The sequence below is a fragment of the Pinus tabuliformis genome, chromosome Q (assembly GCF_031772625.1).
Source record: "Pinus tabuliformis cultivar Carrire ecotype Pingquan chromosome Q, CPIR1, whole genome shotgun sequence".
NCBI classification, from domain to species: Eukaryota; Viridiplantae; Streptophyta; class Pinopsida; order Pinales; family Pinaceae; genus Pinus; species Pinus tabuliformis.
In genome coordinates, this window is record NC_142296.1 from 1342254826 (window position 1) to 1342267995 (window position 13170).

The window sequence follows — 13170 nt, forward strand, 5'->3', positions numbered from 1 at the left end:
TAGGAGGACAAAGCCTTTCAAAGATCTCGCGATTTGCCGATAGGTGATCAGAGTGAGCCAACAAAAGCTTCAATGGTCGGGCAACAACAACAGGGACATGCACTAGCTCAGGGGTAGGAGGTCCAACGAGTTCACAACAAACGAGCAGTAGGGGCAAGATGAGGAGTAGGGAGCTCCACCCATCACTAGCATGATGAGGAATAGAGAGGTGCTCCAGACTTTGAGAGATGTGCAAGAGTTTGTGGGGACTCCTAGGATGGGCAAGAAGGAGCGCAGACAACCGGACAGGTACAAGGTGTTGGTGATAGAGGTCGTCGAGAGGGAGCCTTCGAGCTATGATGAGGCTGCACAACGTTAGGTGTGGCAAGATTCCACAGTCGAGTACAACTCCATTATGATCAAGAATGTATGGGGGGTCATGCCTAGACCAGTTGACAGGGCAGTAGTCGACTCCATATGGATCTACAAGATCAAGTATATTGCAGATGGCAGCATAGAGAAGTACAAGGCAAGGTTTGTGGCCAAGGGGTATGCGCAGAAGGAAGGCATTGACTATGAGGAAACCTTCACACTAGTGGCCAAATATACCTCTCTCTGGTGATATCTCTAACAATGCAGATGGGATGGCAGATTCACCAAATGGATGTCAAGACATTATTCTTGAATGAGGTGATAGAGGAGAAAGTGTATATTGAACAACCATAAGGTTTTGAGACACATGAGCGAGGTACATGAGTGTGCAGGCTAAAGAGGGCGCTATATGGGCTCAAACAAACTCACAAAGCATGGTATGGTAAAATAGACAACTACTTGCAGCAGATGGGCTTCGTGAAGAGCGAAGCAGATTCCAACCTCTACTATCTGATGGTAGGGGGTAAGTCACTCACCCTAGTTTTGTATCTGGTTGATTTCCTCTTGATAGAGTCATCAGGGCTCATAGAGGACTGCAAGAGGGACTTGGTAGCAGAATTTGAGATGAAGGATTTGGCGTTGATGCATTACTTCCTAGCATTGGAGGTATGGCAGACGGAGTGGGAGATCTTCCTTGCGCAAGAGAGATATACTATGGAGATCCTAGAGACATTTAGGATGCAAGACTGTAAACCCATGTCCACCCCTATGATTACCAATTGGAGGAAGATTGATGCTTTAGAGGACGCAGATGTGGAACTAACCTTGTATAAGCAACACATTGGATATCTTATGTATTTGGTCAACGCAAGGCCAAACTTATATTTCACGATCAACAATCTTTGTCAGTTCATGGTGGAACCAAAGAGGGTGCATTGGACAACAATGAGACATGTTTTGAGGTACTTACACGGCACAGTCGAGTATGGTTTGAGATATGCTCGAGGTGATGGTGTAAGTTTATGTGGATACACATGTAGAGTGGATAGGCAGTTTAGTGGATCGTAAAAGCACCTCTGGGTGTTGCTTCAATTTTGGATCAAGGGTTGTCTCTTGGTGCAGTAGGCAGTTTAGTGGATCGTAAAAGCACCTGTGGGTGTTGCTTCAATTTTGGATCAGGGGTTGTCTCTTGGTGCAGTAGGCAGTAGAAGTTTGTGGCACATAATTCTACAGAGCCAGAATACATGGCAACTAGCATGGCCAAATGCGAAGCTACTTGGCTTCGAAAGCTGCTAATGGGTTTGTTTGGTCATTGACCAACATGTACTATGATAATCAAAGTTGCATGAAGCTCTTTGAGAATCCAATGTTTCATGATAGGTTGAAGCATATCAACATAAGGGACCACTTCATTAGAGATTGTGTGCAACATGGATCAGTTCGACTACATGTTCCCACAAATCAGCAGGTTGTGGATATTCTCATGAAGGCCTTGGGTAAGGCAAAGTTTGTCTTCTTCAAGGATAAGATGGGAGTAGTGGAGAACACCTTTCTTGCTAAGAGAGGGTGCTAGTTTTCGGTAGCAGAAGACATGTGTTGTAGTCTCTATGGTGTTTATGAGGCTAGGGAACACATTTTCTGTAATACCCAGAAAAGGTTTTGCAAGAAAACACTTCAATTAGATTAATTATCCAATTATTAAAATTTCTCTAAGTCTAACTTATGAAAATTGATTAATTAAATCAGATTAATTGAGGAAAATTGATTTTGCTCTAGAGACTTGTGGAAAAGTCATTTGATGGAGAGACACGCTTGAGCAATTCAACTTACCCAGTTGCAGAGATAACAAAGGCGCAATTGAAGTGGAGGGTGACACCGACAACAAGGGTTTCAACTTTCAACAGAGATTTGGGAGGATATTTTCGAAGAGGATTTTTAGAAATTTTCTAGTGTTCCATTGACATGAAAGGAGGTCGATTACATCTGCAGAAGAGTGGGCCGATTTAGTAGTGTGAGTTAGTTAGTTAGCTAGTACGAGTTGCAAAGGAGAGCTCAATTTAGTGTGCTACTGCTGGATCTATCACTTGGATGCAAAGAGAGTGGGTCTAGCAAGTGATGGAGGCAGTTTGACTTGTAGGAAATGATTTCTAGAGGCTTTGAACTCCCTTTGGGTCTCACAACTCCATTTCCATCGTTTGGTGGTTCATCACAATTCTCCCTGGCGAGTACAATCATTGAACTCCTAACATCATGTTAGTATTTGCCAATTCTATCATATAAAAATCATTAGTCAACATATACTTATCAAGAGTGATGCTCAATTGTGGAACTCCCTGGGTGCATGTCATATGATATCCATTAATTGCCCTTACTTCGAAGCTCTTAAATTCCTAGACGGGGATGCCTCTCTTTACCACTATGGTTGTGTCAATAAAGTTGTATGTTGCTTCGCCATCTACCAATGCTATGACACATTGTCTTTGTATAGTGCCCTTGGATTTTAAGTGTGTGATATTTAGGTACTTCTGAAAGAGTAGTTATAGTACCTTCTTCAATTCTTCGAAGTGGCTTTCTTACTGCCTTGAGAGGTGGTGCTTCTTCATAGATGACAAGCTCCTTACTTGGTGGCTGCATTGTACCAAAAGGTGGCTCCCTAGCTACTTCTCGGGGTGGCACTTCTTCAGAATTGTTGGGCTCCATGCTGGGTGTTGTTGGTCTCCATGTTGGGTGTTGTATCACTCTCTTTGTCGCTGTTGGGCAATTCTTCAATGTAGTGAACCTTCCATTTTCCAAACATTGGTGACCTGGCTCCGATGGCTCCTTGCAAGTGAAACAAAGCTTCCTCCTTCTAAGATCATTTCGAGTTTCTTCATCTAGCTGATCCTTCTTGGATTCACTGTCCAAGGATATCCCCTTGTCCTTGGGAATGGCTGGTGGCATGGATGGAGCGTTCACTTTGGCGTTGCACCTCCCATATCTCAAGTCTTCTTGATGGCATCCTGAAGGGTTGCGAGATTGAAGGCCTTGACCCACCCCTGTAGGGGTTCGGCTAATGCCTAAGTGAAAAGCATGACTAAACATTCTTCAGAGATGTTTGTCACCATGACTGTGATTCATTTGAACTCTACAATGAACTCTTTGTGTGATCTAGTTTGCTTGAGCTGTTCCAGTATTCTAAAGTGTATATCCAGATTCTTCTGATCAAATGTACCTATCAGCCTTTGCCTAAAGTCTACATAAGAAGTGATGTTTGCATGTCCCAACATAAACTTTTCATGAGATCACCAATCATGTGCTTCCCCTTCTATGCGTAACGAGGAAAATTGAATAGCATATGTTGTTGAGAAATCAAGTACAAGATGTACAAGCAATATTTCTGACCTATTGATAATTATTTGTGAATTTAGACCACCTTTAATTATTTTTCTTCATCAAATAGTTATACTTCAGACATCAACAAATAGTAATGACAAGAAAGTAGAGATCACAAATTACAAAGCACAATAACAAGAGACACCAGAATTTAGGTCATAGAGACCAAGGCAAAACCCCACGAGGGGGAAACCCAATAAAACCTTTCCTTACAGAGATCCTTGAAAAATACATCAAGACATGGATAATACTAACCATAAGATGGTATCCACAAGTGCCAAGTCTCTAATGTAAATGCCTGCAACAGAATGTCAATAAGCTATCCAATAGAGTGCTCAACAAGCTCACCACTGAGAGGTTGATTCTCTCACCATACGAAAGAAAAATGACTCAGATAATATATCTCGTGAACTTCAGAGCGTAAATAAAATCTCAATCAGATTAGAGCACGGATCCAGGCTTAGATCTTGGCCTAGCCTTAGTCAGGAACAAAACAAACTTCTGATAATGAGCAGATCTTGGTCACCAGACTTTAGATCACATGTATAATAATTAGATCTCGGTCACCAGACTTCAAATCACAAGTGTAATGAGCAGATCTCGAACCTTTGACTTCAAATCATAAGTGTAATGAACAGATCTTGAACCTTTGACTTTAGATCATAAGTATAATGAGCATATCTCGAATCTTTGACTTCAGATCATAAGTATAATGAGTAGATCTCTAATCACTGATTTCAAATCATAAATGTAATGAGGAGATCTTTAGATCTTGGAGCACTTCACGTAGGAGAGCAGATGAGTAAGGTACATAGTCGAATTGCATCGCAAGGAGAGCGAATTAGCCTCTCTATAGCCATTGTGTGATCTGAATGAGTGAGTTTCTAGGCAAGCCAACTAGCCATCGTGTGATTTGAATGAGAGAGTTTCAAGGCAAGCCAACTAGCCATCATGTGATCCGAATGAGAGAGTTTCAAGGCATGCCAACTAGCCGTCATGTGATCCGAATGAGAAAATTTTAGAGATCTGTTTGGCTTAGGGTTGTGACTAGTTCAACAAAGTGTTACATACTGCCCAGTTTCTAAATTCACATCATCTCGTCAATGTAATTCACACCATCCAATCAATGTAATTCCAATGGTTTCAAGCTTCCATAATTCGTTTGTCCAGGGAGTCGTTTGTTGTAGGGTTTGTGGCCTGATCCACAGAGAGAATCCCTTAGCCCAAAGAGAAGAGCTCGACTTTGTTCCACATAAAGTTTAACATGCATCCCAAATTCTAATTTTAGAGGAGAGCTTGACGTGTTCCACATAGAATTTAATGTCAAACACCGGGTTCTGAGGTTAGAGAAAAGCTCACCCTGTTCCACAGAGGTAAGGAAAACTTCAATGTTCCTTTAGGAAGAGAAACCTTGTGCCAGAGCAAGAAACCAGTAGAAAGAATGAAGGAAAATGACTAGGTAGGGTGGGATCACCTTCGCCGAAACTAGTCCAAAAGAGGAATTGAGGTCTTAAAACCTCAGGGCGTCACGCTCAACCAAAAAAAGATGAGATAATTCAGTCCAAGACATGCCTCAAGTGATTACAAGCCACTTCTATTTATAAATTTCCATGAGGGATTTTCTCTTAAATTAATTGAGTGATGTTTGCCTCCAAGCCCCAAAATTTGAGCTTTTTGCCCCAGTTGCCCCAAAACTTTCCCAACATTGGGTATTTTGGGGTTTTTTCCCTTTATCGAGGACTACAACCTACGAGGATTAATAGACTACTTCGTCCCTTGGATTACTTAATCCCTCGGGGACATTACACCTGCACAAAGTTTGTCGTGCTCTCTGGCTACCCTAATTACACACACACACATATATCATGACAAAAACTGAAAATATATGAGAATTCACTCATGGTTCGTTACTTTGTTGTGAAGTTGAAAGCTTATAAAATAGGTTTGAAATTGAAAAATTTGTTGCCTGTCAATTGCTGCAAGCTTCAAATCCCTTTTTTCAAATGGATATTCATACTCCTGAGTGCCACATATTAAAGATGTCTATGGTTGGAAAATTTCTGCTATATCTTGATTGTGAAAACCTCTTTGCTGCATTTGTAAATATGCCTCCTTTATGAGTCCATATGGTTGTTCATGATTCGTGGAAAAATCCTCACATTTTCTGAGGATATTTGTTTGTCCTTCTGACAAGAAATTTGCAATCTCAAAAACATAAGTGTTTGCGTCGTAAATGGGATGCACGTCAAAGTAAAAGCAACTTGTATCCCATGTGTATCTTCCACATTGAAGAAAGGTTTCAAAACTATTGATGTTTTGGGTAGCATCAACAATGTTCTCACATGTTAGGCAAGTGGGCTAAGTGATGGGGCTTTGCACCCACAGACCCATGGTATTCTGATGACCCATGGTATAAACCCTTGATATTTTGATAACCCATAGTGTTGACCCATGGTATTGCACCCTTTGGAAAAGTATATGTATAAGGATGAGTGATTCATTTTTGTGGATTGCAAGAGAGAATGCTGTGGAGGAGAAGGCTGAGTATGCCTCAGACTTGAAAGGGTTGAGAGTCGAGAGGGCCTAGGTAGGGCTAAGCATTGAGATGTGTAGGGGCATGAGACATTGAGAGAAATATTCTCCTAAGCAAGAGATCTGCATTAGTAATATTGTATATTTGCTATGAGTGAGATACTAAGTTGTGCCGAGTTAGAGGAAAGAGCAAGGAGCAATAAAGGCGGTCCAAATTAGCTAGATCGAGGTCCTATATAGGGCTTGATCTGTTGGTTCCAATCTAGGGTAATTGTTGTACATTAAATATCCTTGAGGGCCATTATTTCAGTATGGGAGCTTGAGTAGGTTCTAAGAAGAATTTAATGAAGAACTATTGATTGAGCTGAAATTTTGTGTTTACTATGCATGATTTGATTGCTGGTTTTATAAGCTCCAGTGTGCAAAATTTGTTTATGGTTAGGCACATCATCGTGTTTCAATTAATTAGTTGGGTTAAAGTTAATATGAGATTATTACTAGATCTAATGTTTGTGCATGTGGATTGAGTCTAGTGCCCAAAAATTCTAACATGTTATCAAAGCATGGTCTCCAAGAAGGGTAGTTGGATTTGAGGTTTGCACAAGCAACGACTTTGAGAGGGAGTTGTAGGAATTATTGTAGGTAGGAGCACTGTGTTGAAGAACTATGCCAAGAATGTTGGCTAAGTATTTGTAGATTGCTTGCATGTGTCGTGAAGGCCAAGATCAACATGCCTAGTGAGACATGGTGCAGATCATTCACACGAGGAGTTGTGGACCGCTGTAGGCTGGTGCATAGATAAAGAGAAATGGATGAGAGATTCATTCATCGGATGTGCTAGGATCCTGAGAGGAGATCAACACAAGAGAATGAGAGATTCATTATGATCCAGATTTGAAGGACTTGTGAAGAGATCTGAGCTTGGAGGGGCTGAGTAAGGTTAGACCGTTCTTGTGATAGGAGACGGGCCGAGATGGTCAGAGGGCCAAGATAGCCATTGGAGATCCAAGTGAGAAACTTGGAGTGAAGGTCAGGAAGAGACCTTGAGGGATGAGAAGGCTTGCGATCTAGAGTTAGAGGGAGTCAACAACTCTGAGGATGACAACCTTCAGGTTCAGGGTACAAAATGGCCATGTGTTAAAATTTGGCTGCTCAAGGATGAATTTCTCCTAGAAGAAATCCTATCTTTCAGTTTTGTTTGAACCCACTATAATAAAATTTAATTTCTGACAATTCTAATATGATTGTCCAAAAATAGTAAGTCACATCTCAATTTAGGAGTGACTTTCAAAAAATAGAAACTCATGTCTAAATGATCAAGTATGATCTCGACATATAGAATCCACTTTAAAATCAAATCAATCATGATTATACGAGTCAAAAATTAATATTTTTATCCTTATTAGTATTATTATTATTATTATTACTATGATACTATTATTTATAAAATAGTCTAAAGTCATTCATCTTTAATGGATTAATAAAAACGAATTCACTCATGGAATAAGTAAATTAAATTGAGAATCTCTTACTTGGCAAATCAAACTTCTCTCTTGGAATAAAATAGTAACTCCACACTTAACAGAATGTAACTCTCCCTTTGTAATTCAATGTATGGCAAAAGTGTAACTCCTCCTCATTAAATGTACTTGTAACTCCCTCATTCAATTCGCTTTGTAACTCTCACCAAATATTCTCTCATGTCTAAGTGTAACTCCCTCTCCCTCTAATTCGAATTGTAACTCCTTAAGACAAATGTACCTCTCTCTCTATTCTTGGGATGAGTTATACTTCTCCTCAAGTAACTCTTCCCTCATGGAATTTGATTCTCCTATTATTGGCTCAAGGCATGAATTCATTTTGTAACTCCTTTCATTTCTCATCGATTTAAGCAAGAGCAAGTGAGAATTGAGAGTAGCTTGTTCATTGTGAAGAAGGAGAGCAAGTTATGAGTTTGTGCAATGGAAGTGTGAGAACCAGTGAAGAGAAAGAGAAAGGGAAGAGTTGGAGCAAGTGTGAAGGACATGATCTAATCAAGAGAAGGAGAAGATCTTCAAGCAAAGAGCAAGTGCACTTCAGCTGCAAGTTGATCAGATATTGGTGATTTTATTCATTCTCATTCTCTCTCTCTCTTTCTCTCCGTACTCTGCTGAACAATTGAAGAAATCTAAGAGAGGAAGAATCATTGTGGTTTCCCCCTTGAGGGGGTTTTCCCTGGTCATTGGACCAAAATCTCAGTGACTCATATTTGTGCTTGGCTGTCTTCATATGATCCTTAAGTTTATGTTCTATCTACAATTGCTGATCTGAAAAGTTGTGAAGAATAACTCTGCATTCTAAGTAATTGTAACAACATAGAACATTCAATTTTCCGAAAGTACATTTAGTTTTCTGCAAATTCTATTGAACTTTCTGCAAAGTACATTCAATTTTCTGCAAAGTACATTTATTTTTCTGTTAAGTACATTCTCTCTTGGAATAGTAACTCCAAACTTAAGAGAATGTAACACTTCCTCACTAATTCAATGTATGGCAAAAGTGTAAGTCCTCCTCATTAAATGCACTTGTAACTCCCTCATTCAATTTGATTTGTAACTCTCATCAAATATTCTCTCATGTCTAAGTGTAATTCTCTCTCTCCTTAATTCAAATTGTAACTCCTCAAGGTATGTGTACCTCTCTCTCTATTCTTAGGATGAGTTACACTTTTCCTCAAGTAACTTCTCCCTCATGGAATTCAATTCCCCTATTATTGGCTCAAGGCATGAATTCATTTTGTAACTCCTCTCGTTTCTCATCTTTTTAAGCAAGAGAAAGTGAGAGTTGATGTAGCATGTTCATTGTGAAGGAGAGCTAGTGTTGAGTGTGTGCAAGAAAAGTGTGAGAGAAAGTGAAGAGAAAGAGAAAGAGCAAGAGAAGAGCTGGAGCAAGTATGAAGGACAAGATTTGATCAAGAGAAGGAGATCTTCAAGCAAAGAGCAAGAGCACTTCAGCTGCAATATGATAAGACATTGGTGACTTTATTCATTCTCATTCTCTCTCTCTCTCTCTCTCTTTCTCTCTGTACTCTACTGAACAATTGAAGAAATCTAAGAGAAAAAAAATCATTTGGGTTTTCCCCCTTGAGGGGTTTTTCCCTGGTCATTGGACCAAAATCTCAGTGGCTCATATTTGTGCTTGGCTGTCTTCATATGATCCTTAAGTTTTTGTTCAATGATTTATAATTGCTGATTTGAAAAGTTTCAAAGAAGAAATCTGCATTCTAAGTAATTGCAACAACATAGAACATTCAGTTTTTTGCAAAGTAGATTCAATTTTCTGCAGAGTACATTCAGTTCTATTCAATTTTCCGTAAAATATATCAGTTTTCTGCGTACATCTAGTTTTTTGCATAGAACTTTCAAGTTTCTGCAAAGAATTTTTAGATTTCTGCATAGAACTTTGGAACAAACAAAGTTCGTTCTTCAAGTTAAATACTCTAGAAGACTTGGAATTTGTAGATCTCCATTGAGGATACAAGAATATATGTTAAAATGTATGAATGAGAATGATGTTACAATTGAGAGTGAGGGTCCTTTATATGTAGGCAGGTAAATACCCTTTCATGAACGGTCATGTTTGTAGAGACATGCCTCTTCCCTACTAATTATTAGTTAATTAATCATTGTTTATGTCTATTATTATTATTTATATTATTTTTACTATTTTTAAATATTTTATTCTTAACAAACTTTCAGATTTTAACACCATGCATATGGGATAGAGTAGTCTTCCGAGATTTTGTCATGGTACAAGATGGTCATGCAAGATGCTCAGGATTGGGAGGCTTCTAGGGGTAGGATGTCTTCCAAGAAGGGCCTCTTTCATACAACATGAATTGCTTCTGTGTCATATGGAGAAACTATGGTAGTGGATCAAGAGTGGAAATGTATTCTAGGTTCGAAGGCATAACCACCTTGAGGTGGTGTTGTGAGAATATATCCGTCGCTAAGAGGGTGCGTTGATGTTTTGGGTAGCATTGGGAGTATTCTCATATGTGGGGCACGTGGGCTAAGTGATGAGGATTTGCACTAGCAAACCTATGATATTCTAATGACCCATGGTATAGACCCATGATGTTTTGATGACCTATGGTATTCTTATAACCCTTGGTATAGACCCATGATATTTTGATGACCTATGATATTCTTATAACCCATGGTATTGTACCCTTTAGAAAAGTATAAGTAGAAGGATGAGTGAGTTATTCTTGTGTTTGGCAAGAGGGCATCTTTTGGAGGAGAAGCTCAAGTAGGCCTTAGACCCGAAAGGCCCTAGAGGGCCTGAGCAAGGCCGGGCATAGAGATATGCAGGGTTACGAGACATTGAGAGAAAGATCCTCTCAAGTAAGCAAAATATCTGCATGACTAATATTGTAGGTTTGTTGTGAGTGAGTTAATCAGTGGTGTTGTGTTCAAGGAAAGAGCTCAAAGCAGTGATGGAGATCCAGATCAACCAGATTGAGGACGGATCTAGGGCTTGATCCGCTGGATCCAGTCCAACGTAATTGTTGTATTTGTAATATCTTGGAGGCCCATTATCCCAGTGAGGGAGCCCGAGTAGGTTTTGAGAAAAATTTAATGAAGAACTGTTGATTGGGCTGAAATTTTGCGTTTACTGTGCAGGATTTGGTTGCTGGTTTTGTAGGTTTTGCTGTGCAAAATTTGTTTATGTTTAGGGACATTAGTGTATTTTAGTTAATTAGCTGGGTTAAAGTTAATTTGAAACTGTTACCAGATCTGGTGTGTGTGCACTGAGTCCAGTTCCAAAAATTCTAACAAAAATTGCCAATCTCCTTGCTGTCACAGTTTTCATCAAAGATAGGCTTGTTTATTGAGTCCTCTTCCAAATCACTAAGAGAGGTGTCATGAAGATCAAGTGCTTGAAAATGAGTGTAGCATGTTGAACTTGTGCTATTATAAGGAGGTGGGAGGGTGGGCTTCTGAATAATCTGGAAATCAAGAATTTCCTCATATTTTTGTTCTTCAACTATTCCTTGATTCCTGATGGAATGATAAGGAGATTCCTTGACATTGCTCCCTTCCTCGGAGTCTTCATCTTCTTTGTCCCTATGGTCAAAAGTATGTTATTTCATGTATACCACCACACTGTCATCTTTAATAACATGGGATTCTTCACTATTGCTTTCCTTTTGAGTTGACAGATCATGATTTATTGTACAGTCTTCTTCATTACTGCATTCATTAATACTTATAAAGCAAAGGAGCCATTTTGTGTCTTGACATAATTCTAGATAGGAATCTATTATGCTTTCTTGAATGATATCTTCATTCCTGAGATGGAGAGAAATGATCTCCTGATGTTTTTATTCGACAAAATCCTCTGAGGGTTTTCAAATAGGACACCCAATCATCGTCATTCTCTGAATTTGGAAAATCATGCGAAACTGAGCCGTTGGAGGGAGTAGAAGGTTGGGCCTCTTCATGGAGATCATCTTCAAACTTTTGCATACAAGGCTCAACATATTCTGCGTTAACATAGTCTGACAAGAAAATGAGTGCATCACTCATCTCTTTTATCTCCACAAGGAGATCATTGGAGGTATACCCACCGAATTCGATGGTTAGGTCATTAATCTTTTCTTCCCCTTGCATATCAATGAAGACATAAATATCTTCAATCTCTTCATAACCCCAAATCCAACGCCTCTGAAAACTTTTCATCAACTGTTGGAATCATTTTTTCTCCTTAGCTTCAAGGTCACAGTACAATTGCCATGCATCATATCCCTGCGTTGACCATGCAAAGGATTTTATCGTGTCATCTTTAAATACAATGCTAGTATCAATTACATAAGTCAAAAGATTGCAAGAAATCCACAGCTAACCATGGATTTTCCAATAAACTTAGGGACATGAATATGTAGATCAACAATAGAAAAATGCAGATGTCTTAGAATGTGTGTTAAATCCAAAGGAAAAAATATATAATCAAGTAGTGACATCTGATTAGAGCCCCTACTTCAACATTTAGGATGATGGTACCTTAAATTCGAAAATTTGCTTACCTGTTGTAAAATTAGCTTAAATTTTGGGTTTCCCATGTCCTTATTTTTGTCTACCTAAAGTTTCTTCTTGTGCCGAACATCTTTATTCTATTTTTTCAATTGGAGTTGTTAGGTGACACCCTGCAAATTAGCAATAAGAAAAATAATCTCACCAAGATACAAAGAAGATCAACCTGCCAAGATGTTGTCAATGGAAAATTTGGCTAAATGACCTTGTCCCCAACAACGATGTCAAAAACTGTTCACGCTTCCCCATGCAAAATGGTCCAACAGTAAAAAAGACAAGTCTTAGCTTGTTCAGCTTGATGAGTGGAGTCCATGCGACATAATTTTTTTTCCAAATAGTGAAGGTAGTGGTTGGTTATAGCTTGGTTAAAGTTCGCGATAGAACTCATACATGTTTCCAAGTGGCAAAACAAGGTCATTGTTGGCAAGTTTGGTACATGCATTACAGTAGAAGTCGTCTACAAGAATGAAAGGAATAAAACCCAAGTGTCTGAATTTCCAGATTCCTCAAGGTGTTAGAGAACCAACATAGTGGACTAATGATGTGTCAATGCTAGTAAGGATATGGAGATTTGGAGGCATACACAGTTCAGATTAGGGTAGGTTTCAACATATCTATGTGTCAGATTGGCCAAATTTGCCAAGGTGTCAGAGATCCAAACCACAGGTGGCTAAGTCAACATCAATATTGAGCAAAAATTCGAGCTAATTAGCTGTTGGAGAGTCAACTAGCCGTTAGAAACAAGTAGGGCATCCTCCCAAGTGGGCATGTTGATAGGAAGGAACAACTGTTGAAAATCCTTTTTAACACATTGAATTGCAGTTCTGGTTTTAGAATTAGG

The 13170-nt window shown here is 39.2% G+C and overlaps 1 protein-coding gene across 1 annotated transcript in view; it reads left to right on the plus strand.

The window, feature by feature from the left end:
- Positions 1-13170, plus strand: part of ALATS (Alanyl-tRNA synthetase) — a 231533-nt gene that overhangs the window by 142083 nt on the left and 76280 nt on the right. The gene's annotated exons all lie outside the window — the stretch shown is intronic.